The 25878-nt window shown below is 41.6% G+C and overlaps 2 long non-coding RNA genes across 2 annotated transcripts in view; both read right to left on the bottom strand.

The window, feature by feature from the left end:
- Positions 1-16897, bottom strand: part of LOC143828657 (uncharacterized) — a 63220-nt gene extending 46323 nt beyond the window's left edge. The window contains exons 1-2 of the long non-coding RNA XR_013227805.1: positions 16794-16897; positions 15748-15846 (exon numbers count right to left, since the gene is read on the bottom strand). This is a non-coding gene — a long non-coding RNA (uncharacterized LOC143828657). The remainder of the gene's footprint in view (positions 1-15747; positions 15847-16793) is intronic.
- Positions 16898-17859: 962 nt separating this feature from the next.
- Positions 17860-24503, bottom strand: LOC143828656 (uncharacterized). Its single transcript, XR_013227804.1, has 3 exons — positions 24418-24503; positions 21964-22095; positions 17860-18052 (listed from the first exon to the last, which is right to left on the bottom strand). It is a non-coding gene; the product is annotated as an uncharacterized LOC143828656 (long non-coding RNA).
- Between the last annotated feature and the right edge of the window lie 1375 nt (positions 24504-25878).

Genomic DNA, 25878 nt, shown 5'->3' with positions numbered 1-25878 from the left:
AACTGAAAATGTAATAAGTCATCCTTTAAGGGGAAATTTGCATATGTTCAGGAAGTGTGTCATTTAGTCCAGCGGTCCGCAACCTTTCGGTTGCCACGGACCGCTGCTCCGGTGAGTGGGGAGAGGGCGGCCTGGGGGCCCGTGCACGCACGGCTGCCCCAGCGCAAACGCGCGTGCGCGGACTGCTGTGCACGCGCGTTTGCGCCCGGCAGGGGTGCAAACACGCGTGCACGGCAGTCCGTGCATGTGCGTTTGTGCTGGGCGCCATGCCAGCGGCCGCGGCTTCGCCTCCCGGCCCCTCCGGGCCGTCAGCAAATCGGCTGCCAAAGCAGCTGATTAGCTTGTGGCTCAGCAAGCTTCTCTTCCCTCCCCCACCCGAAACAAGAAGCTTGCCGGGCCGTAAGCTAATTGGCCGCTTCGACGGCCGATTTGCTCGCGGCCTGGCGAGCTTCTCACTTCGGGCGGGGGAGGGAAGAAGCCGCGGCCCGGCACCAGTGCCGGGCCGCAGACCGCAGGTTGGGGACCACTGATTTAGTCCATACAATACCCTGAAAGTGGCCCTCACTTATAACTCTATTTGCACTCCCTCTTGGTAATGTTTTCATATTCTGCTTGCTAGTCAAGCTTTTCCATAAGACTTCCGACTAGCCCTTTGGTTTTCTCAGGTGTGCAGTAAACCCGAACTTGTTCTTAGCAACTATTTACATCTAGGATCAGGCCATCTTTCTCTTTTGTGTTTTGACAATCACATTTGAGGAAATTAGAATGGTAATCTTGCTGTGGCAAAGAGAGAGGTTAAATGACTGAATGCCTTTTCCTTCAATGATTCCTGTGACTTTCAATTTGTCTGAGCTGTCAGTGTGGAGGGAATGCAAAGAAGATGGCATTAACGTTATATAAATCTACCTTTTCCTAGCACCTATGCCCTTTTGAAATTGGCAAGCCATCTGGAAAACAGGCACGGTGCCATCTTGACAGATGGGCAGGAGCGGAGGAAGCCAAGAGACTTTGTCTGATTGTCAAATGAGTTGTTCAGCAAAGATTCCCAGCCAGGAATATCAAAACAGCTTTTCATACTTGGTTCCTGGTATTATGGCTAAAGGGACATGCCTTTTGGCATGCTGGAATATCACTTAAAAAACAGGACAGTTTCTAGAACAGCAGAACAGCACTGTTTCTGAAGTTTAGGGCAGAAAGACCAGGAAGGCTGCTCTCTTGGATTGATAGCACAGGTCGGTACAGAATCCCAATCGAATGCTTGCACTCCAGCTATTGCTAGGAGCCAGAATTACAACTGCAACCTCAAAGCAGATCTGGCAAAGGCTTTCAGAAGAAAGCATTTGGCACTATCCAAGGAACCTGCAGACTGAAGAAAATTCAGATTAAAGAAACCCCAGAGACTTCTTTCTTATGCACAGATCATTTGTATACACAACCATTTGCAATGAAGTTGTGGCATGGACTCACCCAGTAGACACCTTTGTGGCCCAGAGCTGGAGGGGCAAGTAGAGGAAGGCTTTTGGGCAGCTCTGCACTAGTTCCATGACCTTGGAGGGCATGGTCCCAGTGGCAGCCGTAGGGTGGCCAATCATGTCTCCTTTGGGATCATGGCTTTCCCCCTCCCGCTTTCTATGCTTTCTATGGACTATGACCAAGCTAAAGAGGTTGTCAAACAGTGAGTAGTAGACATAGAACGCCAACATGATCTAGCAAATAGCTCTGCCTTCACTGTTGGTGAAGGCAATAGGTATGTCACAGCTCTCTTAGCTTATTTGACGAATCTTGAAGTGCCTAATCACCGGAGGGCCTTCACTTTAGCTCGCTGCAATGCCCTTCCCTCAGCTGTACTTGAAGGGCGATACAAGAAAATTCCCTATGGTGAAAGGAAGTGCCCCCGTGGCTCCGGCCAAATAGAAACATTGGAACATATCCTTTTGCATTGTCAGTTTTATAATGACATTTATCCCACATTTATCACACCATGGTTACATAGAATCCCAGGGCGTTCAGGACAATCATATCTCCCTGCTGCTCACAGACAAACTGCTCCATCACATATAGTGTTGCCAAGTTTTGTGCTGCAGCCATGAAAATGCGGCGGAAGTTGGTTAAAACTTAGCTGACCCTGAGAGCAATTAGAACAATTACCTATATTTCCATTTAGTTTTAATTTGTATTTTAGCAGACTCATAGTCTAAGTATTTAATATAATGCTATTTTATGAATAAAACCGTGTTTTAGCCATATTATTTGTGTAACTGTGAAATTGTTTTGCTATGGTCTATGACCGTAATAAATATATGTATGTATGTATGTATACTTTCTCAGTTGTCACAAGTTTTGTTTCAGTTTAGTTATTATTGTTATTACCCTTGTTTCTCACAGCTTGCTAGGCAGTTTGGGCATTGGGATGGACCGCCCTTTTCCTTGCCCCTGGGCCCACAATATCTATGCATGGTTAAAGTGATATTGTTTGTTTTATATAATCTCCAACAGATATTTTGTATGGGGAAAAAAAACAACACAATCATGTCCCATGCTAAGAAATGAACAGTGCAATCCTAAGCAGAGTTACACCTTTCTAAGAACATTGGACTTAATGGGTTTAAAAGGATATAACTCTGTCAAGGATCACACTGGAAATCTTAATTTCCTGCAAAGTCCAAAACTTTCTACATAAACATTTATTTATTTATTTATTTATCATACTTCTATACCGCCCTCCCCGGAGGCTCAGAACAATTTATATTGTTCTCCCCCATGACTGGTAATTATTACTCATGAAACCCCAATTTATTTATTTTTTGTCCTACAGGGGTGATTCCTCACTGAGGCAGCAGTGCATAATTACTGGGCCATTTATTTGTAGAAGTACGCATATGCAGGCATAATGTTCACCATGCACTGGGGAATAATATAAACTTTTGAAAATATTCCTGATTGGTTAGTAATGGGTGGACCTGTTCCAGAAAAATCTGATGGAAATCTGTAAAATGTATTCTAATTTTGCATTCTTCAGGATACTGCTGCATAGAAATGAAATGCAGTAGTTAAGAGCGGCGGCCTCTAATCTGGAGAACTGGGTTTGATTCTCCACTCCTCCTCATGCAGCCAGCTGTGTAACCTTGGGCCAGTCACAGATCTCTTAGGGCTCTCTCAGCCTCATCTATCTCTCAGGGTGTCTGTTGTAGGGAGAGGAAGGCTATTGTAAACCGCTTTGAGATGTCTCTGGGTAGTGAAAAGCAGGGTATAAAAACCAACTCCTCTTTTTCAAGTCGTATATCCCACCATTCCCAGGAGACCCCAATAATCAGTATTTCAGCTTCTGCCACAGTGTATCTTTTGCTCTCCTGGGTTACATGAAAGAGGAAGTCTGCTGGGACCACCAATTCCAGAGCTAGAGCAAATTATATTTCATTGGGGTACAACGTCAGACCCTCTGGAGCTTGTTCGAGCTCCAGAGGGTCTGACGTTGTACCCCAATGACAACTGATGTAGTTGGAGGTATGGGTTTAAACTTCACTTTCCAAATTCATGTCTATTGTTTTATCAAGTTATTTTCACAGATGTTTTCATTTTTCTCCAGAAAAAAGTGGATAATACAATTGTAGGACTGCTGATGGGCTGAAAACTAAGGGGGGGGGGGGCTTAGACTGAAAATAGATAGGCCACAGTGAGGGCAGGCCATCAAACCAGACATTTGATAAACCTGACAAATGCTTTGTGAAAGGTGATGTGTACAAAGCTTGAGCTGTCCATGTAGGAATTTTTTCTTTTCTTTTTGGAACTTTTAACCATGTTTTTTTGTTTTTTTTTTCCTTTGGCCTCTCACCCCAGGAATGTTAACTGCATAAGGATGTAAAAGTCAGCTTAGTTGGTATGATGACCCGTGGCACAGTTTATCTGCTTGAACCTTTTACAAGTGTGTTTACTTGAGATTCTCTCTTCATTTTCCATGGTTTGTAGCTCTGATAGTTTTTGACTCCTCTGCCATTGTTCTTGACCTCTCTTCTTGGGAGACAAAATCATATATTTGTAACAGCTTCAGGTATAATGGTGGCATCTCTCTTGAATCATAGCAGCCTCCAGCAGACCCCCTTTACTTTTGACAATCATTGTATTGATGATTGAATGTCTTAAGGACCACAAGGTCAAGCTAGAGGAGCAGTTACAGTATCATGAATTAAATTGTAAAAAATAAACAATGAAGCATCAAGAAGAATGGGAAGCACTGAAGAGCAATCTTCTTCATGTCCTAGATGAACCAGAGCAATTTGGAAGCCAACATTTTTTAGTGTGAGAAACATGTGCATTTGGGATTTGCAGGCACTAATATTAGAAAATCTGGGGTTTGCAGACACTAATATTATATAAGAATAACTCTACATCTCTATTGATTTTGATCACTAGAACAAAGATGAATGCCAATGAAAATTAGCTCATCTTGAAAAGGTTGCTCAGTTTTTAAGCTCCATCTGAAATCAGTGCAGAAAAACAGAAACTGAAACCATGAAATGCCAATAGGTTTGATAGTTAAATGAATCATAAACTATGTAATAGGATTTTAAAAAAATCATTAGGCTATATTTAAAATACATTGCCAGATTCAGGTGGATCATGTATTATGGATATTGACCATTATTCATGTTATTAGGCTTCTTTTTACGGTAGTTACACATTCATACCATTCACTGTAGTCTTTGTACATGCAAATTATCCTCCAAGATGTTGCCTAAAGTATGTCATTGCCTAAAGTGCTTGTGGTTTAAACACCACACTGTGCAATAATCATTAATATGCTAATGCCACCCACTGGAAAACATCTGTGTCTAACGGATGCCAAAATGTGCATTGTCACTGAACCATCTCTGGAACATTGGCAGCCATGCAGCTGCAATATAGCCGTAACTGGCAGTGTGTCAGTACACCCAAGGATAGCCCTCAATGAGCCTTCCACTTGGTTTGATCATTGTTTGATAATCACACTGCAACTTGGTTCCTCAGCCAGGATCAGGAGATATTCTTGACTGGGTAAGTACCATATTTCTGCTTTAAGGTCCTATAACTGATGGTGCAAGAAGACGAGACATCGTAAATCAGTGACTGGATTTCTTGTCTCTTTACATTTCTGTGAATAGCAGCTGTCAGATCCCTCAAACTGAAGAGAGAGCAAAGCTCTTGAGAAGGTTTAAACCTTTACTGTGGTTTCATTTTCCTGATTATAAACGACAACTTGGCCTAGATAAGGAAAATATAGGGTATAACTACATTTTCCATGCTGGAGCAAATAACAGCACCACTGGAGTATTTACCGTATTTGCTGGTGTATAAGACGACTGGGTGTATAAGACGACCCCCCAACATTTCCACTCAAAATATAGAGTTTGTTACATTACATTACAGTACTATGGGCCACTATGGGCAGCTATGTCTATCCCAACTGAAGTGCACCCGGCGTATAGGACGACCCCACCACTTGGAGGCATGTTTTTCAGGGGGGAAAAGTAGTCTTATACGCCAGCAAATACTGTATATCTGAAAAAGAATGTGAGAAGGTTGGTTCTGATTCAATTCATGACATATTGTGGATTCATCTGTATAGATTAAAATAAACGTGAGAGCCAAGCATGGGCCTTTGCATTTCTGTCCAGTTGCATCTTAACATAGTGATGTCAACTCCTTGCGACCATCTTTGCATTAACAGATAAAATTTGGAAATAAACTTGAATTGTGGATTAACGCCATTGCAGTGCCAATTTTTTTAAGGTGACTTCCAGAAAACTACCAACCAATAAATTTTCTGTCCATCATAGGCAAGCTCTATGCAAGATACTTGCTAGGCCAACTCTCAGCCTGGATGTCTGAGCAGTCTCCAGGATATAGAACTTCTGTGCTATCCTAGCCTATTGGGTTGAGAAGTACAGTGGTCCATGTGAAAAAGAGGTTATTATCTGCATTAGGGCCTGTTAGGGAAGGAAAGTTTATAAATCTAATAATTAAAACGAAAAGGTGCCCTTGGTTCTGTCTCTAGGAACTGCTTATGGAATAAACTGGATTTGTTGAGAATGGATAAACCAGCATAATTCTGCAGGAGCTGTTCTACCAGGTATATGGTTGAGGCCAGTGTACCTGGAAGATCAGAACACCATATGGGCTTCCCTGAGTGGCCTGGGGTCTCCTCTACAGGGAACTAGCAAGTAAAGACTTCACAGATATCTAATGTTAGCTGTTAAACAATTTTTGTGCATTTTTGTATTTCTACTGTTTTTATTTCATAATGTTGTACGTTGCTCTGACCTTATGAGCTCAAGGAGGCAGCCTGTACATTTAAACAATAAAATAAATAAAAATATACTTTTCTTTATCTGTAACTTAAATGCCTCAACTAGCTGCCAAATTTATTACAACCTTCTTGGTAATTTAATACACTCGATTCCATCAAATCAGGGGGTTAAACAGGGATGTATTGGGTTCCATTTTATTTAACTTATTTATGAATGATCTAATCACATGTTAATAACAGTGGATGGTCACTTTCATAAGCTTGGCCCATATCCTGTTTACCTATTACTCTATGCAGATGACACAGTAGTGTTATCTCACTCTCAGAGGTTCCTTAAGTGTTACCCAGATTAGGTATTAGATTGGGGAATTTAGCTAGTGAGAGGGCTAACACCAGGATCTCTCAGAAAGAACCAGTCAAGGGCCAGGCAAATGTCCTGGGGGCCCAGGATGACCAGCAAGTTTATACCTGCAAAGTGAAGAACAGTTAAGTGGTCCCTCAGATAAGTGGGACCCAGGCCGCGTATAGCCTTAAAAGTCAAAACCAAAACCTTAAAGTAGATCCAGAAGCAAACAGGTAACCAATGCAGCTGCCGCAGCACCAGCTGGATATAATTCCTCCAAGGTGTCTTAGTGAGGACCCTCGCAGCTGCATTTTGCACCAGCTGCAATTTCTGGGTCAGACACAAGGGTAGGCCCACGTAGAGCGAGTTACAGAAGTCTAATCTAGAAGTGACATTTTCACATTTGCTACCAGTAATACCGAGATCATAATCAGAATAAAGTATGTCAAACTGGGGAATCTTGAGCCCCATGGAGGAGGAATCCCATGTAGTGTCACATGAACTTGGTTTTTCCTTTGGTATATTAAATTTGTTAACATTTTTAAAATGTCCATCATCTTTTTCTATTTAGATTTGTGGGGTTGCTATTGAAGAATACTCGGAAACTTTCATTGATTCAAAACACTAGAACTAGAGTATGACATACAACCCCCCCCCCCCAACTAATGTGACTGTTTCATTAGTTGCCAGTTTGTTTCTGAGCCTGTATCTCTTATATTGAGACCTGTGTCTCTTATATTGTTTTTCCAAACTGCTGGTAGCTTAAAAGGGTTGTTCTGAGGTGTTCTTTTTTAACTCTTTAACTTTCCTGTCCCAGAATGTCATTTCTAAGCTGCTTTTATCTCTGCTGAGAAAAACTGACAAGCATCTGTAAATATTCTCCAGCATGAGTAAAAACGGGTGGCAATTTTCAGTTTATGGGTGGGGGGAGGATGCTGCTGCAATCTATAAAGGAGAAAGAAATCAGGAAAATAGAAACAGAGCTAGTTTCGCCCGTAAATTATTTATTGCTGTTTTGCTCTGCAGTGACTGCAGTTGTTTTTATTGTTGATATTTTTGTGCACATAGTTTTATTTGGATCTAAATTATTATTTGTTTTGCCTCTTTGGGTATTATTTTCTTTAAAGCGGAAGGATAGGGTATAGAATTTGAAAAAACAAAACACAAATAAATATGCATCTATCCGTTGGTGAGAGCACAGTTCTCATCTGTCTCTCCAGTGACAATATACTTAAACAATTCTGTCTAAATCATGGTACACCTGGCTCTAAATACCTTTAAGACTTTCGGTGTGCTAAAGTACCAAGTGGCCTATTTACTGGAATATCATAGACAAAGGAAACTCTAAGCAGCTTAAACATGGTCTGACTAGGAAAGCATAGCTTTCGTAATACTTTTGTGCCGATTACCATTTCCAGCACTTGAATCTTGTCAGCTGCTCTGGTAGGGGGGAAAAAACTATAGTCGGGGGGAAAAAACGACAGACATAATGAAAGGTCGCCCATGCCAAGCAGCTCTTGGGTGTTGATTCTATTACATGAAGGAATCATTCCATTCTCATCACTGTGGAGCTAAGAGCACCTATGAGTAGATCACTGACTTACAATGTTACTAACAGTAGAAAAGAAAGCTTGAATGTTTGAGGGAGATTGGGAAAGACTATGTCTTGGAGCCAAATTAGCTGTGACAAGAGAGATCAGCATGTATTTATTCATGTGTCTTCCCTTTAATGCATCAGAGGGAAGGGGGAACGGTATATTGTTTTTAAGAAAACTGAATGTACCGAAGAGGGAAGCTAAACCCTTTCCCATTTTTACTACAATATACTTCATTGTTTGAAGCATTTTTCTATAAGCTTGGGGCGAAAAAGTAGAAATAGTACATAGTAGAAGAAAACACCAGTTAAATGAAACGTAGTGAGTTAGGAAGGGTAGAAGCAGAGTTTAGCATCCCCATATTCCATTTCCTCTACAAAAATTAGATCCCTGTTTTCATACGAGTGGATGATTTTTCTGTGTCATTGGCTCTCAGGTTCCAGTCAAAAATTAGCACAGCATTGCCGGCTCTGGGTAGGAGAATACATGGAGATTTTGAGGTTGGAGCATGAGGAGGCTGGGGTGACTATATGTATAGATACTGAAATCCAGAGATGGGAGCTATGAACAGACAAGAAAAATATGGAATCTTAAACAACTAACAAACACTGAGAGTTAAAAAAACAAACAAAAAATCCAAAATGATAACAGCAGTGTTTATAGCTTTAAGAAATGAGTGTCCTCAGTGGCCGTTGCTAGACAACCACAACAGTACTGCCAGATTTCAAATCTTAGTTTATGTCAGGAAAAGACAAAGGTGAAGAGGCAGGACAATTTTGGGGGGCTGTTTTGGCCTTTGAAGAAGGCTTCATTAGGGCCAGGATTCTCTGGTCAACTTGCTTGCTACCACATGGCCTGTCTTGGAATTATTTGGGCAGCAGAGCGCTCAAGGCACATAACGCATCAGAAGTATATCTGTTAGACTGGTAAGAAACAAAATAATAGAGTATCTTTATCTTTGCAAACTAATGTGAGTCCTTCATTTTGGGCAGGATAGAGTTGAGATAGCATTCTAATCTAGGCTAACTAACTAGAATAGATAGAGATGTAGGAGGCATGTCCTGCCCTCATGGTGAAGAAATGCGATAGAGTAAGTACTGGTTTCAGACTAGACTTGGTTCAGCATTCTGAAAGTATGCAATTATTAGTCACCTTTGTGACTTCGATCCAGACTCACATTACTTTGAGGTGTAAAAGACAGAATCTTTATTTCAATGAAGTGGTGGGTTGGAGCCCACCATAAACAAAGGAATCCCCAGGACATGTGCTCAGAGTTATTCCATTGCATTGTACCTGTGAGTACACGTACAGCTCAGCTGCTAAAACAACAACATCCCTTCAAGGCAGACTTTACCAAATTGCTTGCTGATTGCAATTTCAACAGTAGGTACGTTAGTCCCTAGGTGGGACCTGGGGATCCCTTGGAATCATAGGTCATCTCCAGACTAAAGAAATCAGTCCCCTAGAGAAAATGGCTACTTTGGAGGGCGGACTCCATAGCATTATGCAATCCTGAGGTCCCTCCCCACACCGAATCCTGCCAACTCCCAGCTCCACCCCCAAATTTCCCAACCCAGAGCTGGCAATCCTAGTGTGAAAAGGTCTCAAGCTGGAAGGAAATTTCCCTCAGAGTACTGATCTACACATCAAAAAGATATATATATAAAATCTTTATGTGTGTGTGTGTGTGTATGTGTATATGTGTATATGTGTATGTATGTATGTATGTATGTATGTATGTATGTATTTGGTGAGTAGCGGGGTACCTCAGGGCTCGGTGTTCGGCCCGGTACTTTTTAACATATTTATTAATGATCTAGATGAGGGGGTGGAGGGACTACTCATCAGGTTTGCAGATGACACCAAATTGGGAGGACTGGCAAATACTCCGGAAGATAGAGACAGAGTTCAACAAGATCTGAACACAATGGAAAAATGGGCAAATGAGAACAAGATGCAGTTTAATAAAGATAAGTGTAAAGTTCTGCATCTGGGTCAGAAAAATGAAAAGCATGCCTACTGGATGAGGGATATGCTTCTAGGTAGCACTGTGTGTGAACGAGACCTTGGGGTACTTGTGGATTGTAAACTAAACATGAGCAGGCAGTGTGATGCAGCGGTAAAAAAGGCAAATGCCATTTTGGGCTGTATCAACAGAGGCATCACATCAAAATCAAAAGATGTCATAGTCCCATTGTATACGGCACTGGTCAGACCACACCTGGAGTACTGTGTGCAGTTCTGGAGGCCTCACTTGAAGAAGGACATAGATAAAATTGAAAGGGTACAGAGGAGAGCGACGAAGATGATCTGGGGCCAAGGGACCAAGCCCTATGAAGATAGGTTGAGGGACTTGGGAATGTTCAGCCTGGAGAAAAGGAGGTTGAGAGGGGACATGATAGCCCTCTTTAAGTATTTGAAAGGTTGTCACTTGGAGGAGGGCAGGATGCTGTTTCTGTTGGCTGCAGAGCAGAGGATACGCAGTAATGGGTTTAAACTTCAAGTACAACGATATAGGCTAGATACCAGGAAAAAAATTTTCACAGTCAGAGTAGTTCAGCAGTGGAATAGGCTGCCTAAGGAGGTGGTGAGCTCCCCCTCACTGGCAGTCTTCAAGCAAAGGTTGGATACACACTTTTCTTGGATGCTTTAGGATGCTTAGGGCTAATCCTGCGTTGAGCAGGGGGTTGGACTAGATGGCCTGTATGGCCCCTTCCAACTCTATGATTCTATGTATGTATGTATGTATGTATGTATGTATGTATGTATGTATGTATGTATGTATGTATGTATGTATGTATATGTGTATACACACACACACACACATACACATATACATATATATATATGGATACAGATGAAATATAGGTTGGCTGGTATACAGGAAGAAGAAATGGAAGCACAGAAAGGAGAAAAGATATGGGGGCTGCCAGGAGAAGAAAAAGATAAAATAGCCTGAGGAGCATATACAGGAGAAATGAGATATACCCTGCAAGTCCTTGCAAGTTCCCCACCATGCAATGGGCTCAACATGGCCAACAGCATACAACTCAGCTGAGCCTGGTGGATGGAACCATGCAAATGGGCCACACTTTTCTTAGGTAGAGGCTTCAAGAAGGAGGGAAGGAGGAAAAGCTGGAGACAGGGGAATAGATAAAGGTAGGTTGACTGATATAAAGAAGACAAGGAAGAGGGAAAAGAAGAATTTCTGTTGGGGCTTTTTTAAGAAAAGGAAAGAGGAAATGGGAAACTGAAATGCCTCCTGAAAGTCCCTGTGGGCCTCCACCTTGTAATCCTGATTCTCATCTTGAGACAAATGTTCTACCTTTCAAGCTCTCAGACCATGAAACTATAAGTGTTCCCAAGAGTACCGCATAATTCCCTTCTTTAGTTGATATACAAAAAGAAACCTTGCACAATATTTGATTTGCAAAGGATTTCTCCTGGAAAATCTGTCCTTCTTCCCTGATTCCTGTCCCAAACAACCTTTCTTATAGTGTGTCAATGATACATATGACCCAAACAATTTCACTAAATACAATTTAGTATCCACAGGCAGAATGACTCAGCTCATGGTCTTAAAATACATTATGATTCACATTGTCATAATTTTAAAGCACCTTCCCACCACACTTGTACTCATTAAGTGCAGACACCCACAACTGCCAGGTTTACAATATCATTGTTGTTTGCATATCCCTAATCACCTTGCCAAAGTAATTATTTTGGTTTGTAAAGCCATGGAAACAAGAACTTTCCTTGTTCTTTGCGTTTTCTTCTCAGATTAAATATATTTTAAATGTTTTCCTTTGCTACTTATGCCCATTCTTATTACATTCAGACTGGAGTAGTCCAGACATTCCTTGATAATGCTCAAGAGAAGATGACATTTCTTACAGTAGTTAGATTTGTAGCATAGTAGAGCAATCATTGGAAATGCCCATCTGTCCTCATGTAAAGATAAAGCATAACCCTTTAAGATGACATGTGGGTGTTGTCATTGCTTGAAGATTAAGAAAACTTTTGAAGGAATTTCTTTAACAGCCAAGTGAAGGTTTTGAGTTATATTCCGTCCGCTCCACATGACCGCCATCATCCAGCGTCCAGGCAGCAAATTGCTCACTACATTCTCCATTTTAAAGCGCTAGTTGGGGAATCACATAAAGTGAATTCCCCAACATAAAAAGTGCAAGCTATAGGAGAGCAACCAGCAGGCCACCAACAAAAGAAATGCATGGAGGCAAAGAAGCGTTACCTCTGCCTCCCTCTCCCTTCTTCCAGGGGGCGGGAAGCACTTTTAAAAAATAAGAACCACCTGGAGCAACGAATAGGCAGACAAGCATGCAGGTGATGCCAGAAATAATTTCCCCCCAAAGTTGTGACACATGCCTCTCTAAAGTCCCCCCCCCCCAAATCATGAATGAGATTACTCTCTTAAAGTATCAAGACTCGTGATTCCATCAAGGGTGGCATTCAAAAAGCACTATGCATCTGTGATTAGATGCATAGGCATTTAAACGGAGAAGTATTGAATTAAAAAAATTAGCAGGAATCGTGGGCCCTTTAAAAAAGGAGAAAGGGGATGGGTTGCTAGGATTGACAAGTGAAAAAGAGTTGCATGTAAAGTACATTGCTCTCTTCCACCATTTCCAGAAACCTATGTGGAGTGTAAGAAGCGTGAAAAGGTGGGAGATGAAAGTGACACAGCAAGGTGGTGAGGAATGGCCGGAGGCTCAATAATTTTTAGCGCTACACCATTCCGCTGTCGTAATGCTATTCTATTCGATGTGCGGAAATGCCCTGGAACTTGTATGAATGTTCCAGCACTCACCAACTTTGGTGACTGTGAGACCAAGAAGCTTATGTTAGTTTATGTAAGTAAGACCTCCAAGAAATCGTTCAAGTTTTAAAGACCTGTCTGAATAACAGAAACAATCATAAGCTTCTTGAATAACAGACACAGTTACTTGTTCATGACAAATTATCTGGCGTTTATTTTTATACAAAGTTATCTCACTCATGTTGCCTGTTCACCTTATATAAGTCCTAAATATAATTCCTACCTGACCATTTCACCTCAAAGTGAAATAAAACAATTTTGTTATTTTAAATGTACCCTCAGCCTCTTGTGAGTCAGTATAAAACAAAGAAAAAGAAAGTCTATGTCTCTAGGCTGGACATTCAAATGACTGGGTGGGACAGCCAGAGAAAAAGAAAGAAAGAAAAAGGGGCTGCTCAGCTAAGAGAAAGGGAAATCCCGTGAAGAAAGCAAAATGGTCATAAACACCTCTTTTCAAAAGGGAGAGGAAAATATAAAATAACATATGATTTCTCTGATGAAGATTAAGAAAGCAAAAAAAGCAGCACTGAAATTGAGGACAACAGCCTCTGTATCACAGCTACAAGGGAACACCACATCTACAAGGGAACAAGCACACAAATCAATGTGAGTTAGAAAGCCTGAGATGGTGAAAAAAGAGCTATATCCACATTCCCAGGAGAACCCATCCTGCGTTTCTACTTTGAACCACATCTTAATCCCAGTATTTATTATCAAGGGACCAGGAAAGATGCCAAGTAGTACAATGTTAGAACTAAAGAGTCACAGCCACAGTATTTTAGTACTTTCATTCTTTTATCTTTACCAATTAACACTTGCTGGCTAGGGTAAACTCGACTGCCTGATTTACAGTGAAAATCTATGCCTAATCTAAAACTGTTGATTTAGGCGAGTTTAACCTGAAGTAACTGAGATGGAGATCTAGTGATGCAGAGCTACGTTTACATGTAATTTCCTGCGTGCCATGTGTATATTTCAAGCATGTGTAGAATAATTTATATATTAATAGCCAAATTTGAGAATATGGCTAAATCTGAAGATACTTAAATCTCCTGCCTGGATCTGTGAATAGGCAAGATAGATCTTTATAAAAACATGAAAAGGGCCCCAAATTTGCAAGAAAATGTGAAATATAAAAAAATCTGAGTGGTTTTAAAAAACCTAAAAATGATCAAAGGAGCACCTGTAGCTTTAAGCAATGAGTTCCCTCAATGGCTGTTGCTAGGGAACCACAGTATTTCATGCTGGGTCTCTGTAAGTAAAAAGGCAAGGGGTAAGAGTTGTCTGAGCCTGGCCTGACAGTAACTAGGTGATTTGATACCACTGAACCTGCATAACTCACTTAGGCCTTGCTGTTTCATGTTCTTCAACAGCAGCCACCCTGTGAAAGCCAGTATGGGGTAGCAGTTGAATCCTCTTTTGCCTTGCAACCATTTGGTAGCTGCCTTTTAAAAACTCAGGGAAAATCTGACGGGATCTTGTAGCTTTCTTCTTTTGCCTTCAGGCATCCAGGCAGCTGGACTATGGGGCATGAAGTGCCTTCTACTGTGATCTGGAGATGTAAAGTGCTTTTTAAAACGTGCATGAAGGAGTTTCTGGGGTCCTGACAGCCATTTGCTTTCCCAGGGGGAGAGTCATTAAATGCAACACAGGATGAGATGGCAAAAATGATTTCCAAGGAGAGAACAATTTGTTCTGCCTGCCAGGAAGGACAAGATCTATAACTGTTGTAAACTATGGCCTGGGTATTGAGATGTACGGGCTGTGTGCCCTAGGCTGATTGGGAGATTAGAGTTTGCCTCCACATGTGGGGCAAATTCCCGAAATTTGGATTGGGAGGAAGCTTTCACCAATGAAGGTAAGAAGGGCTCAAAGGTTGAGATGTGTTATTCTTTATCCAAGTGCTGGGGATTATGTATTAAAGACAACAAGTGTGTCTAAATGGGGGAGGCAGCTTTGAAACCAAACATATTAATGTTGACGTCACCTTTGAATATATGCACAATATCTTGAAGCAATATCTTGAAGCTAAAGCCTTTCAAGGAAACAACCCAGGAGAAAGGAAGATTTAGTGGCATGAAAGGATAATACGGACAAAGCTGCATATCCAAAGTCCACCCTGAAAATGCAGAGTTTGGCATGTGGCACACCCTTGGTGAATGCAACAGTGGCCCAATGTTTTTTGGCACCTTACGTCAACTATAACTTGGGTCATCTGGTTCAGCATTCCATTTTCTATAGTGAACAACCCAATGTTTTTGAGAAGCCACAAATGTCGCACAAAGGGTGTGAGCAAACAAAAAACAGGCTTGTGTGGGCTGTCGACAATGTACACTCAAGCCTTAGAAACCATTTTTAATCTAATACTATATATATTAAAGATTTTTCTTTATTCTATATTCAGATCTTGGCAAGCCAAGAAAAAACAATTCAGAGGAAAAAGTTCACTGAGCAGGGCTGAAGGCTGAATAGGCTTCTGGTATTATAAGAGTTTCAATAATTCATCAGCAGAAGCATTAGCAATCAAAGAAGGACGTGAACTCCGAATGGCAACAAGCTCAGTATGGTTGAAGCTCAATCCTTATACAGTGACCGGCCAGAGGTACTCATCATTTTCTTACATAGTCCTCTGAGTCATGCAACTTCTGCCATTATGAAACCCAAACAAGTGTTATAGCTAACAAACCTTTAAATGAGGACAGGATGGTCCAGCTGATGCGCTGCCTCAGATATACATCATTTTGGATGAGGTGCCTCTTCATGATCCACACTACAGCCTTGCATTCTGTAGAAGAAGAAGAGTTGGTTTTTGTGCCCCGCTTTTCACTTCCTCAAAGCGACTTACAATCGCCTTCCTTCCTCTCCCCAAAACAGATACCCTGAAAGATGAGGCCAAGAGAGCTCTGAGAGAAACTGCTCTGTGAGAGAAGGACTGTGGTCCAAAGTCACTCAGATGGCTGCATGTGGAGGAATGGGGCATCTAACCTGGCTTGCCAGATTAGAAGCCACCACTCTTAACCACTACACCAAGCTGGCTCTCCTTCTACCCCCTTGCTATGGTTTATATAGAAGAAGAGTTGGTTCTTATATGCCGCTTTTCTCTACCTGAAGGAGTCTCAAAGCGGCTTACAGTCGCCTTCCCTTTCCTCTCCCCACAACAGACACCCTGTGAGGTGGGTAAGGCTGAGAGAGCCCTGATATCACTGCTTGGTCAGAACAGTTTTATCAGTGCCATGGCGAGCCCAAGGTCACCCAGCTGGCTGCATGTGGGGGAGCGCAGAATTGAACCTGGAATGCCATATTAGAAGTCTAACCACTACACCAAACTGGCTCTGCAAGTGTCTATATTCCAACAATAATATTCAGTTTAAACAATAATATCAAAAGTAATTTCCTTGTATTGAAAAAAGGAGAGAGTTCCCATCTATGACAGTGTGATTCCACCCTTGTGACACTTGCATTTAGGTTAATAGCTATAACCCGACTTCAACAAATATCATATTTGGGACAATCATTAAACACACCCAACAGCAACCAGGAGTCAACAATTCAGGCCTGTTGTATTTGGGCAGGCCAGGGCCTCAGTCTGACTTCTGTCCAGGCGGTCCCTTGAAGGAGCACCAACATGCAGCTGTGCTCTGTCCCTGCTATCTTTTCATTCTCCAGAGGGAAGGCACCGAGATACAATTGGCAGCAGGATTCCTTACCTGAAATGTTAATAACTTTTCCTACCTGAAATGTCAATATGGTTTGTGTACAAAGGCCTGCTTCTGAGGGGAGAGGGCCTCTCCCTGCAGCTTCAGGCCTCCAGTCCTCCTGGGGAAATTGCGCCTTTTCTTCCTTATAAGGAATACCCCAACTCTTTAACTCCCTCTAGTGGTCTCAGGGTCACACAAGGTTATGTTATTGGAACTGGGTCATGGGAGGGGGTATGGCAGCCAATAGGGAGCGGTGTGCTTGTATGGGGCTGTAGTCAGTATCCCATTCTGTTCCAGATCTCGTGGGTGGCTGTGCCTGGGATGAGGTGTTTTGCCTTTTCTGTTTCATGGATGCCTATGAGCTATGCTGTGGCTTACAATGATGCCATGACTTTATGCTAGTTCTCAGGGGCAGGCATGGATGGTTCGGACTGGATAAGCCAAAAGGTAGAAGAAGAAGAAGAAGAGTTGGTTCTTATATGCCGCTTTTCCCTACCCAAAGGAGGCTCAAAGCGGCTTACAGTCGCCTTCCCATTCCTCTCCCCACAACAGACACCCTGTGGGGAGGGTGAGGCTGAGAGAGGCCTGATATCACTGCCAGATTAAAAGTCCACACTCCTAACCACTACCAAACTGGTACCCAAATCAGTTCTGAGTCATGTACTTTTTCTGCTCATTTGAGACAAACAACTCATTTCCTAGGTCAGGGGTAGTCAAACTGCAGCCCTCCTGATGTCCATGGACTACAATTCCCATGAGCCCCTGCGAGCCGCAGTTTGACTACCCTTTAGGTGGTGGGTGGAGTTGCAGTTTGGTCCCAATTCAGCCATCCAAATGCATTCCTTTCAATTTCTTTTTTCCTCACATGCCTACTCAGGGGAATTCCCATCTTGGGGTGACTTTGAAGGTCAACAAACTCCTGCCATTCTCCTGGCGGTACCTTCTCCTGCTGCTGTTTAGCTGCAGTGCCACAGCAGCATGGAGCTACAGCAACATATCTCCAAGGTAAGCCAAAGTATTGGCAGGTTGATTCCCTGAGATCTTTCTCCTCCACCTGGATTGTACTGTTTAGCTATAAAATAGGTTGCAATGATTTTTTAAATGGACTAATTAGTTTTAGGGTTGAAAAAAAATCAATAAGTTTTCACAATGCCCCTTGGGCTATGATGATATAGTCAGAGCAAATTGTCAAAGCAGAAGCTACTCAAGGGTGTGGTCAGAAGCAAGTTGTATCCATGCAAGATGATGAATTCATTAATGTGTAGAAGCCTTAGGCACACTGAGAAAAGAATCCTGAAAAACGGAAACAATAATGAAATTAGAAGCAGTAATTGGTGTGCAAATTGCATGTTGAGATTACTCTTGACTTTCTGAATGAGACAGGGACCTTGTACAATAATTACTGGAAATAAAGGGAAAGTTATACCTGGGAAGAAATTGTAAAGTTTTAGCAGGCTGGTGCTGTCTGCACTTCTGGGAAAGCTTGACCATTTCCACATGGAGGAGTAAAATGCAAGTGGCTTCCTGATTCAAAATGCAGGATGATAAATCTTGTGTTTGCAGCCCTCCTCACAGGAAAACAAAACAAACTTCTCCCTCTGCTCCTTGGCTTGTCTCTTGGACTGAAACTGTCACCCCCCCCCCCCCAGCCCTGAAATTAATTTTTTTAAAAGTACTTCTGCGTTGGTATGTGGTAATGCCACAACACAGATGTATTTTTAATAAAAATCAACAGTAGCTTGTTACTATGAAGAAATGCCAGAATGATACAGCATTCCCCCCCCCCTTTGGTGATTCGTGTTCTTTTGGACTTTATTTCTGTCTGGGTGGATTTCTATGATGATGAACATGGTCCCTGAAGCCCAAAAAGTCATCTTGTGTAAATGGTTGGCTTAAAAACAAAGTGTTCAGACCCCTGTATGATCAAGAGGAGGCTGCTCGATCACCCGCCCCCCTCTCTTTCCCTGCTCATTCCCCACCTCAAGAAAACAGAATGGGGCTCTTTTTGCCTGCCAAGCTGTGAGAAGGCTGGACATGGTCCCTGGAGTCATTTTGTATAAATGGTTGACTTAAAAACAAAGTGCTCAGACCTCTGAAATGATTGGGAGAAGGCTGCTCAATCACCCATCCCCCCTTTCCCAGTTCATTCCCCACCTTCAGAAAACAGAAAGGAATTGTTTTGCCTTCCTGATCCAGTTCCCTAGCTTGTGGCTGAGTCCATTAAGGTGTGTGTGTGGGGGGGAGAAGGCTGCAGAACCCCCCCCCCCAGAGTTCTTATGGATACCTGGGGGTTTGTAGTCCTACAAGAGCCAGTTGGTGTAGTGGTTAGGAGTGCGGACTTGTAATCTGGCATGCCAGGTTCGATTCTGCACTCCCCCACATGCAACCAGCTGGGTGACCTTGGGCTCGCCACAGCACTGATAAAACTGTTCTGACCAGGCAGTGATATCAGAGCTCTCTCAGCCTCACCCACCCCACAGGGTGTCTGTTGTGGGGAGAGGAATGGGAAGGCGACTGTAAGCCGCTTTGAGCTTCCTTCGGGTAGGGAAAAGCGGCATATAAGAACCAACTCTTCTTCTTCTTCTTCTTCTATGGTTGGGAATCCCTTCCCTAAATGATTATACAGTCAATTAGTACTATATATGGCAACCCTGTAAGATTTTCAAGGCAAGAGATGTATGGAGGTGGTTTGCCATTGCTTACCTCAGTTTAGAGACCCGGTAATACTTCGTAGTCTCCTATCCAAGTACTGGACAGAGCCATCCCTACAAAGCTTCTGATATCTGAAAAGACTGGGCTATCCAGATTAGGAATATACTGAGGATTTTATCAAGTATATTGAATATGACTTCACAACAAGGAAAAGATGGTAAGGTCCACCAGATTCTGTAACAGCCTGTCTAGATCTAGTTTGGAGCAGTTCTAGATTTTGGTGGTCTGAAACTATAACAAAACATGGAATGATCATTACATTAATTTGCACAGAAATGTGTCAACATTTGATCTTCAGAATATTTTGAAATTGTAAGAGTTTAATAGCCAAGACTAAGCATTTGTGAGATAATGTAATGTTCTGTACATGGTGCTTTCTGTTTTAACTGGTCATTTTTCTGGCTGGTTTTGTATTTGGGGGGGGGGGATAAATTTAAATTATTCTATTAAATTTAAATTCTTCAAAACGTATGAAAGTATGAAAGACCAATAGGGCACCAGTTTCTGAGTAACAGCTTATTCTTAGCATTGTATAATGTTTGGGTAGCAACCGATTACCTAAATATTAGAGTATCTCTGAAAACCAATGGTGAGATGAACAAAAGTGACTCTGTATCACAAGAATACTCCCCCCCCCCAAAAAAAAACCCAATCTTAATTCATTTTAAGCATCTTGGAAAATGCCATGAGGCAGTTGCCTTGTTTTGTGACATAACAAAATAAAACAGCACAAGACTGCTTTCTCTTTCCAACATGCCCTGTGCAATGGAAAATTGATTTTTTCCTATCAAAATTGATTTTTATTCTAATAGGTTGGAAGGATTAGTGAGCAGTTTTATACATGGGTCTCTTTGTATCATGACCTTAAATGTTTAATGGTGTATTAACCATCAGACTGATTGGGAAGGAAAATCCTTTGATTCTTTCAGGGTCAGAATCAATACAGTTAATCCCAGTTCAGCTTGCTGTGCCACATCTTTGAGTCAATGCAGCTTTAGCCTTGATGTCACTTCAATATTTTACACTATCTTGCTCTCTTCTGCATGACCTTGCAAGATAATACACTTTGTCCTCTACGAATTAATAAATATTACTAGGGAGCCCAAGCATTCCATGTAAAGGTAAAGGTATCCCCTGTGCAAGCACTGGGTCATGTCTGACCCTTGGGGTAATGCTCTACAGCAGTGGTCCCCAACCTTTTTATCACTGGGGACCACTCAACGCCGGGGACCACTCACCAGGGACCACTCAACGCCTTTTAGTGAGGCCCGGTGTGGGGGGGGTAGTTTACTCCTCTACTCTCAACCACTGCCCTAACGCTTTCTGATCACTATGGTAATGTTTAAACATCCCTTCAAAATAAGATACAGACACGCCACAACAATGAACATAAGGAACATTTTATTTTCATGGAAATTTTAACTCATGACAATGACAAATCAATGGGAACCCTGAGCTTGTTTCTCTGCAACGAGATAGTCCCATCTGGAAGTGATGGGAGACAATGACACTCAAAGTGTGTTGTAAAGGGCCGGGGGGGGGGGGGATGAAGTAAAGGGCCGCAGCCCGCAGCGTTTTCATGGCAGACTCAATATGAGGTGGCCTTCCCAGTGCCTTCCCCAATCATTACCGTTTTACCCCCCAGCAGCTAGCAGGGTCCTCATTTTACCGACCTTGGAAGGATGGAAGGCTGAGTCAACCTTGAGTCGGCTGCTGGGTTCTAACTCCCAGCCTCATGGACACAGCTTCAGACAGCACGTCTGCTGCTTACCACTCTGCACCACAAGAGGCTCTCAGCATTCCATAAGAACATCTATGTTCCAACAAGCACTAAACTTTGACACTGAGCTTGAAATATGGGATGGGTTCAGCATTGGTTTTATCCATGAAGATTGCTTCAGCAGGGGATTTGGGGGAATGGTGACCTGAATGGGATCATTTTAATAGCTTCAGACTTAACTTGCTAAGGAGTATTAACACTAGGATAGAGAAAATTCACTTCTGCATCCCCAAATCTCCACTACAGGGGAGTTCCAATTGATAGGTGGATCCACTTGACTTGAATTCTGATAACACCGAAGTCCCCTGAGAATAAGAGGGCTTTTTCCAGTAAAGCCAATTCCACATTTTTCTTTCTTTTTCCTTCCTCCTTTTTCTTCTTTTTTAATATAAATCTGCAATCTTTTGAATGACTTCTAAATATTTGCCTTGGGATAATAATTTATTTTGGAAACTTAGCAGACTCCCAGCAACATTTGACTTCTCTAGTAAGACAATTTCTGGAAGTTTATAATTTTGTTTATGGCTGGACTGCAGAATGCATAAGATTGATAGGCTATTTGGAGATTTGTGATGCTGCAGAGATAAACTTCCGAACTGTGTCTAATGTTGTTATTGCATTCAAGAAAGATCAGCCATTAGCAATATATTAATTGGACTTAGGAGAGCCCCAGTTTGGAGGTAGGGAAGCATCTGAATATCTGTATTCTTACCTCTCAGATAGTTTTGCATTACTGCACATATTGTGGATTGGATTCTTTGTGGATTGGCAATTACGTGTCCTTCATCCTCTTTTCTTCTGTTCAGTGGGAGTGTTTTTCCTGTTTTGCCAGAAGCAATTAAGGCTTTGGTTCCAGTGGGACACAGCAAAAAAATGAAAAGAAAAAAAGATCGTAGATGTGACAAACAGCCTTAACAGGAAGATTCTGGATATTATCTACCAGAGTGTCATTTTTTACAATTGTCTGCATAGAAAAATTATAAGACAAATCAGCAGACCTAAATGAAGATCTACATAATTATAAATTAAAAAATCAACCAACACAAGAAAAAAGTCACACAATTTGAGAGGGATCATTGAAAACATGGTTTTCATGTTCAAATGTATTGAGTCCTCAAATCTCCCTGCTTATATCCCCAACAGAAGTTGGTCATAAGAATACAAGGTACAAAAATAATTTTTTTAACCTATTGTAATATGCTTAAAGCTTGGGGAAATCTAAATCTTAGCAAGATATTAGAGATTAAGGAATTAATATTCAGTGGTTGCAATAATATCAGTTTTAAGATTAAATAATTAATACAGGAATTCTAAGATACAAGACTGAGTTTGAATGATTGATCATAAATCAAAAAGATCATTTATTACAATGGATACATAAGTTATTGCTTCCGTTTGAAGCAGATGAAGAACAAGTGAATAAATTTATGTTTAAACTGAAGCAGAACTTTAGAGAGCCAATACCTATGCACCAATGGGACCAGTTATGGAGAAAAAAAGTTCACAGCCAGCCAGATGTCAAGAGAAAATTGTTATAAAATGTACTTCAGATAGTACATTACTCTAAAGCAGGGGTAGTCAACCTGTGGTCCTCCAGATGTCCATGGACTACAATTCCCATGAGACCCTGAAGCTACATGGGAATTGTAGCCCATGGAAATCTGGAGGACCACAGGTTGACTACCCCTGCTCTAAAGGACATTGAGAAATTAGATAAAATCTACAAAGGAACATTTTGAAATGGCAAGAAAAACCTGTTATTGCATGTGGTGGACTTGTAAAAAGGTAAAAATATATTGGAAGGAAATACATGGAAAATGCAAAATGAATTCAAATTCAAATTTCCTATGGAAGTCAAGAATATGTTACTAGGAATTTGGCCTGACAAGTCACCAGATATTTTGGGGGAAAGATTTGAATATAGGATGACATCAGCTAGAATCATATGCAGAGAAAAATGGAAATTTGGCATCTGTCCAACTTTAGAAAAATGGGGCAAAATTAACATATCTGAAAAATGGATTGATTTCAAAATCTGAAGAAAGATGGAGTATTTATTATGAAAGTAGGAGAAAATTATAATCAGAAGCAATTTAAAACGGCATATAAATATTTAGCAAATATATTGCAATGTAAAAGCAGACTGAGAATACAATTTGAATATAATGTATAAAGAATTGGATTTTTGTATATTTGCATTTCTTTTGTATTTTGAGATATATAATAGATTTATTTTTAGATTCTGATATATTAAGGGTTATAGTTAACATGTAAAATGATTAAATGTGTAAAATAGAATATGTAGCTACGATGAAATTAACAATATAATGGTAAAATATGGTTACAACATTTAGAAGTTAAAGTGTTTGAAGTAAGGACTATCCTTTACCTTACTCCAGATGGGTTTGCAGTGCCACGGTGGCATTGGTTCTGCTGGGCTTTCAAAATTGCCCCCACATTCAATTGGAACTGAGAGATTCTCTGGTTTGACTTTAGTCCATTGGAAACAATAGAAGACTGGGTCACCCTCTTGGGTGGGTGGGTGGGGGGCATAATTTGGATCCTGGAAATCCAGTCTTCACTAACTTGGAGGGCAGGTAGAAGAGAGTCATCCAGAGAGATGCTGTGGAGTTTGTTGTTTTTAGTTTGCACAGGATCTGTCCTATAAACTCTTAATCTTCCTGTAGCTGCCTAATGATAGGTTACCTTGTTATAAATGAACACAGCTGAAGCACACAATTTGAGATCAAGAGCTCACAGCCTTGAATCTCCAGGATACAGAAGCGTTTATCTAAAAACATTAACAAGGACGGTAAGATATGAATGTGGAGGCTTTTGGCATTATACGACCTGCTTTAACAGTTACTTTCATGTTATACATAGCACTCTTTGTGAATATGTTTAACTCATTTTTGTGGGGGTATGGATATATTTTTGTACATTTCTGATGATTATTACTATTTGTTATACTAATAAGGACATTTGTCTATGTAGGACTCACTGCCACTGATGAAAGACTGAAAACGGAAAACAATCTAGAGACCGTTCTGGCAGAGTCTGGCAGAGTCGAAGTGAATAAATAATATAAGAGACTTAAGCCACTGGATAGATTCTTTTTCTCTTTGTCACTAATTTGGAATCGTCCATTTTTCGTGTAACAGGTTACCTTGTTATGGCACCAGTTCCCGCTCACTGCACTCTTGCTTATACTGACCAGCCTGACAAAATCTGTTTTCGAGTGTCATTGCCAACCTGCTGAAACAGAATATGGAATTACAGAGATTCACACATTTCTAAAGATTAGCAACTTCTTAATTGTCTGATCCAGTACATTCTGCACTGGAAAAAGCCAAACAAGGGTCAACTCCTTTTTATTCAATTAAAACTCAATGGAGATACAATATATTTTAAAAACTGATGGTAATAAACTTGATTTTAAAGGCTGAAATTGAGAATTTAACTGGATGGGGGAAGTTTCATATAGGTAACCTTATCCTCTCACTAAATTCACAGGGGGTGGGGGGATGGCAATTTGGTTTGTATTTCTATGAATATTATACATTCATCTTACAACACTGAGGAAATATGGTAGAGCCTGAATATGGGAACCTGTGCCATTCTGGTAAGAAAGATGCCGAATCAATGCTCCTCATCTATACATTTAATATTGCTCAAATGGTCAGGTTTATGGTATAAAAGGCTAATGAAAGTAGAGGAAGATAAGCGTTAAATCCATGAGGAGGGGTTGAATGGGTGGGTGTGTGGGTGGGGAGGGTTTTGGGTTAGGAGTGTTAATTGTGGGATGTTTTTAATTTTGGTTATGAGTCTGCTTGCAGAGAAGGGCGGTCTATATATCTAATAACAGTAACAAGAAGTAACATGGAGGCACAGGTCACAAGAGTAGTGCGGCTGGCCTTCTATTACCTACGCCAAGCCAAACTACTAGTGCCCTACTTGGCACCAGAACACCTAGCCACAGTGATCCACGCGACGGTCACCTCTAGACTGGACTTCTGCAACTCGCTCTATGCAGGCCTACCCTTACTCTTGGGTAGGAAGACTGCAATTGGTGCAGAACGCAGCGGCCAGGATTCTCACCAACACACCGTGGAGATCTCATATCCGGCCTATACTTCAACAACTCAACTGGCTCCAAATTGAATTCCACATCAGGCTTAAGGTTTTGGTTCTTACCTTTAAGGCCATACGTGGTCTGGGCCCAGTGTACCTGAGAGACCGTCTCTCCGCCTATACCCCCAAAAGAGCATTACGCTCCGCCACTGCCAGCTGGCCCCAAACAAGCACGTCGGTCCTCAACGAGGTCCAGAGCTTTTTCCATCCGGGTCCCCACCTGGTGGAACGAGCTCCCTGAAGAGGTCAGGGCCCTGCCCGAACTCCCACAGGGACTGCAAAAGGGAGCTCTTCCACCAGGCATTTACCTGAGACCGACCACAGATCGACCCCCCATCTCTGACATCCCCTCCATGGCCTGAAGCAGCCTGACCTCTCTAAGGGGTTTAGCTTGTTATATTGTTATTGGTGGGATCACTGGAGTTGTTGTTTAGAACCACTGTTGGGTTGTTATTGTTGTATGTTGACTTGTTCCATGTATCCCCCTATGATGTTG

This window comes from Paroedura picta, chromosome 2 (assembly GCF_049243985.1).
Source record: "Paroedura picta isolate Pp20150507F chromosome 2, Ppicta_v3.0, whole genome shotgun sequence".
Lineage (NCBI taxonomy): Eukaryota > Metazoa > Chordata > Lepidosauria > Squamata > Gekkonidae > Paroedura > Paroedura picta.
The sequence above is the reverse complement of the archived record's forward strand: the minus strand, read 5'-3'. Positions and strand labels throughout refer to the sequence as shown.